The 5,000-nt window shown below is 32.5% G+C and overlaps 1 protein-coding gene across 1 annotated transcript in view; it reads left to right on the forward strand.

Moving 5' to 3' along the window:
• Positions 1-4,492: 4,492 nt before the first annotated feature.
• The window catches only part of LOC137650272 (uncharacterized), a 33,110-nt gene continuing 32,602 nt past the window's right edge, over positions 4,493-5,000 (forward strand). Inside the window, exon 1 of the mRNA XM_068383585.1 lies at positions 4,493-4,554. The gene's annotated coding sequence lies outside the window, so the exon portion shown is untranslated. The remainder of the gene's footprint in view (positions 4,555-5,000) is intronic.

Here is a 5,000-nt window from a genome sequence, read left to right on the forward strand (position 1 = left end):
TATTGATAATTTATTTTAGGCCAATAGTCTTATTTTTTAAATTCCTTAAGCGAAAAAAAGTTAGAATGATACTAACCTTTTCGGACCTCAGCAGGCAATGTTCGAACATTTGGTTTTGGCTGGATAGCATTCTGGGCAACAGCCACAACAACACAGAAGGAGGCTACAATCAGGAATTTCATCTTGGCTGTGAACAAAGAAAATAAAAAACTTTTATTTGCATATTTATAGTTTTGAATTTGATTTAGAACTTCTGTATCCCGATGAGCAATTACATTTGACCATTCATACTTGTCGGAAGCTTTTCATGTTTGATGGAAGCATTTTATTCTAAATATTTGTTTTCACTGTGGTCAGATAGAAAAGCAATGGAAATTATTTCTATAGTATTTCAAAACAAATATCAAAAGTCATAGTTGTTTTACAAAAACTGATGATTCAAAGTTTAATAACTATTGTTATAGATATAGATATAAGCTTGATTACTAAAAATAACTTTTAAGGAAATCTGTTTTAATATCCTTTTTCAATTACTAAACAGTTAACAATATGAATATAATAGTAGCGGCCAATATGATAATTTACATATAATAGAGCATTAATACATTTATATCATATATCGACAACTCATTGAGTATGGAACATGAATATGTAATGGTATTGTTATCAAGAAAAATATATGTGAATTGGCAATATGAAACATAACATATTTATTTTGATAATTTCTTTTGAAGTAGGCTGCCATAAAAAAAAAAAAAAAAAAAAAAAAAAAAAAAAAAAAACAAGCATAAAAGTCTCATCTAAGAAGCCCATAAATATAAGCAATGACCTTTCAATTCTATATTTTCTCAACTCTTACCTTAGTTGGCTTTAGTATTGTTGCTACTCGGAAGAACAGCAGGAGTATTTGACACTGACTAAGGAAGCTCTGATGTTTATATCCTGCAAGGGAAGAAGATCCCACGAGATGCCAGATACCACCTTTTTTGTGCCCTTAGCCAGTTAGTTTTGTCCAACACCGGCTGAACGGACAGGGATTTAGCGAAATGAGTCGGTCCTACGAATACTTCATCAACTTTCTTCTAAAACTGGGAATAATTATGTATGAAAAATATCTTATTTGTCGTCTTCATGAAATTTCAATGAGGATATTGATACGTTATGGCACTTTCGAAACGCGGTAAATTCCCAAGAATATTGCAGCCGGAATTCCACGAGTGGGAGCAAGAAGTGCAGATTGCGAAAGTCAGTTTGCTTACGAAAGAGCCCCAGGTTCAGTCATTCGCTCACTACCCGAGTCAGCCTCCATGTTTGAAGAAGAAGAATCGAATATATGTAATGGCAAACGTTTTTTCTTTTCTTTTGGAAATCTATTTTACTTTACCATCAAATTGCGGTACCTCCGAAATTATTACTTCGTTTCCTTATACGGGTGAAGAAACATTGAAGCTATTATGTAAAAGCCTTTTCTGATGAATGACGAACAATTGATATAATTGGTTGATCATTTTCATTTGTATACGAGATTTAAGACTAACGATACACAGTTAACCACAAACTGAAGTAAAGGTATAACTCTCTCTCTCTCTCTCTCTCTCTCTCTCTCTCTCTCTCTCTCTCTCTCTCTCTCTCTCTCTCTCTCTCCATGGGCCATTAATGGACCTTAGGTCCATTCTGTGGCTGAGACACCTATCTCCAACAGGAAACACACACACACACACACACACACACACACACACACACATATATATATATATATATATATATATATATATATATATATATATATATATATATATATATATATATATATATATATATATATATGAAGGGAATGACGTAAGTTTTAGTTACGTAAATAGGTAGTTAGTTACTTAAGTACATGATGTCTAATTTTGATAACATTACATTCCGGTAAACCATAGAATAAAGACGTCATTATTAAATGCATAGGTCATGTAAATGTTGCACAAGGTTTGCTCAGTATTTCATCTCATTAGTTCTTCACTTTGCTTATTTTGATTGACAGGAATCTCGTCTAATTAATCTATAGGGGTTTTATCTTCTATGTATGATACTTTCAGAAGAGAAGGAATGAGAACTCATTACCACTACTCGTATCAATAAACAAAATACCTCTATGCATAAAGTGTTTACTTAATCTAATTTATTGTGTGGATTTTTTACTACACGAAATCACAATAACATTATGATACATTTGAAAATTCTGAAGAGATTGTAAAGTTCACTCATGAATGGCAGAGGCAAGGACCGGTCAATTTCCCAAGGATCGAACATATATGCAGTAGGCCTACATATGATAAGCTCCTAAGGCCCCTCTATACCTACGCTAGTCCAAGGGGGACCAGGCAATGGCTGTTAGTCTTGCGCAATTCTTAACCAAGTTTTTGGCTACAGTCCGTAGTTGACTTACTACCCGGTACCATTTCTGGAGTCAAAATAACAAGGGAAAATGAGACTGTTGAAATAATTATTACATGCGTTTATCGAAAGGTAATCATTTTAATTAGTTTAGAGAATTACAATAAATACATCATAAAATTATCAAAATTTCTTTGTTAAAGAAGTCTGAATGTGTCAGGTCCATCTTACCAGACTTAACCGGCTAAAAAGAAAGAAAAAAAAAATTCAATTGGCCAAGAAAGTCCAGAAAGCGATTTGCGTGAGTAGCAGTAAATCTCTTTTTTCACTTGCCTATTTTTTTTTTTTTTTTTTTTTTTTTTTTTTTGCTAAAGAGCCATTCCTGGGGTTTGACGAGGGACTTTACCAGGGACGACTATTTATTGCTGCAATTCAGGTTTGGGTACAGTGGCTTGGGTACCTGAAATTTGTAATCTTTATCTTTTCATATCTTGGAATTCATTGTGCATCGATCGATTTGAACTAAATGCAACGGATTTTCTTAAATGATTCTAAATGTTATTATTATATACCTTATTTTTTTTTTTTAATGTGATCTGCTAGATTGAATTAAACATTATTTTCAATTATTTCATAATAATCTATACCTTTTAAATTGAAAGAAAATAAGATAACAAATCAATGTCAACTTTACAAGATGAAATATAGGTGGTAGGTAGGTTAAAGTACCAGCCAGCCTTTGATTATTACCACTAAAGAATTATGTGATCATTTAAGTACTGGTCTGACGGTTTCAATCCTTCTGTAATTATAACTCTTTCCATTGCCTACACAAACACACACACACACACACACACACACACACACACACACACACACTGAGAAATCAATTTTATTCCACAAACATCATCCTCCTTCTTTTGATATCTGACAGAACTAAGTCTAATACATATGCCTTTGCCTTAGACTCCCTTGCAAGTAAGTAGCCACTACATCTTCTATGATAGCGCCACAGCCTCCGACCTTTGCTCCACCACTGTCTGGAGTTAAATTCCTCCGTAAGTTTCTCTTCTTCCTTTTATTATTTTTTTTTATACTCTGAGTTTGGTAGGGTAATATATGGCTTTTATCTTATCCCATTCTTTATCAAGATATTTGATCTTCGTTTCCAAATCCATGACTATTGTATTTCTTCATCTACATAGCTAGATTTGAAAAATTTTGACAGAGGACTCAAATATTACAAGTAATGGGGGTTCATTTATAGTTTTGCTGTAAGAGGAAATGCAACACTAGAGCAATATCTTGCAACATCATTTCCACATTTTTCCTTTCTGAGGGGAAGCAAAATTTAGTGTTGAAACGATTATTTTCCATCTCTGGTACAGCTTGTAAATAAATGTGAGCTTATGTTTGTTTGATTGTCCATCTGATAAAATATACTTGCTAAAATGTGTGTTTAAATGGGTGCCTATACAAATACAATCGTGAAAAACTTTTTTTATGAAACAACAAAATCTATACGTGGTACTTGAGATATTTCGGTGGTATTAATAGTATACAGATTAAGACTTTAGATCAAAAGTTATATCAAGTTAATATAAATTATCTGAAAGTCCCTGAATCTTATTAGTGAGAAAATAGAAAAAAATTAAAAACTTTTTTAAAAACATTCGGCACTGCTGATGTACGCTTCTTCTTCTTCTTCTTCCGCAAAGAAATGGAATGTGTTGACTGGGTGCCGGGGTTAGGGTAGGAGAGGAGATGGGTGGACCATCCGGTTTTTAAGCAAGCCATCTTGCGTCATATACTAGTTCTTAGTCAGGGAATTCTAACAGGAAGATTCCTGGGAATTTACCTGATATTGCATCTGCCAAATTATATTCATAGTCTGTATTGTAATGACTTAATAACAATAACTCATTATATATCGTTATGAATTGCGTGTGTCATTTCTAGGACTAAGAATAAACAAGATTTAGTTTTCTATTCAGTAAAACTCGACGATAGACTTGGCACATTGAATGGCGCCAAAATAGTGTAAATAATGGAGTAACTGGCATCTCAACTGATCTCCTCTCCACATCGCATATAAAGACCATCAGCATCTTTGGTCAGCATCAATTTCACCAGTTGTTCTTCTTAGTAGCAACATAGCTAGATCGATTTGAGGTAAGGCTTTAGATTTTAGAGGATACAAAATTATATGGTTAATATTTATGTTAATAAGATCTTTGAATAATTTGATATACACATATAATCCATAAAATGTATAGGAGAAATAACCAAGCTATATTCTTTCAATATCTGTATGAGGTAATTTAATGATAAATTATAAAAATGGAAATTTATTTAAATTCTATGGGTATTTTACACACATCTTTCAATTGCTGAACAATTACAATTCTGGAGACCTCAATAGAATCCTTTTATGTTTGGCAATATATCCAAAGTAAAAAAAAAAAAACAAATTGAAGAATTTATTTTGTGTTTTATTTATGACAATAAAAGTGCACCACAATATTACCATTATGAAATTCAGATTAGAGTTAGATCATTATTCAGGTAAATCATAATTCTAAAATTTGTACTTCTAACTTACATCTGTCGATAAAGAA

Source organism: Palaemon carinicauda, chromosome 11 (genome assembly GCF_036898095.1).
Source record: "Palaemon carinicauda isolate YSFRI2023 chromosome 11, ASM3689809v2, whole genome shotgun sequence".
Taxonomy (NCBI): domain Eukaryota; kingdom Metazoa; phylum Arthropoda; class Malacostraca; order Decapoda; family Palaemonidae; genus Palaemon; species Palaemon carinicauda.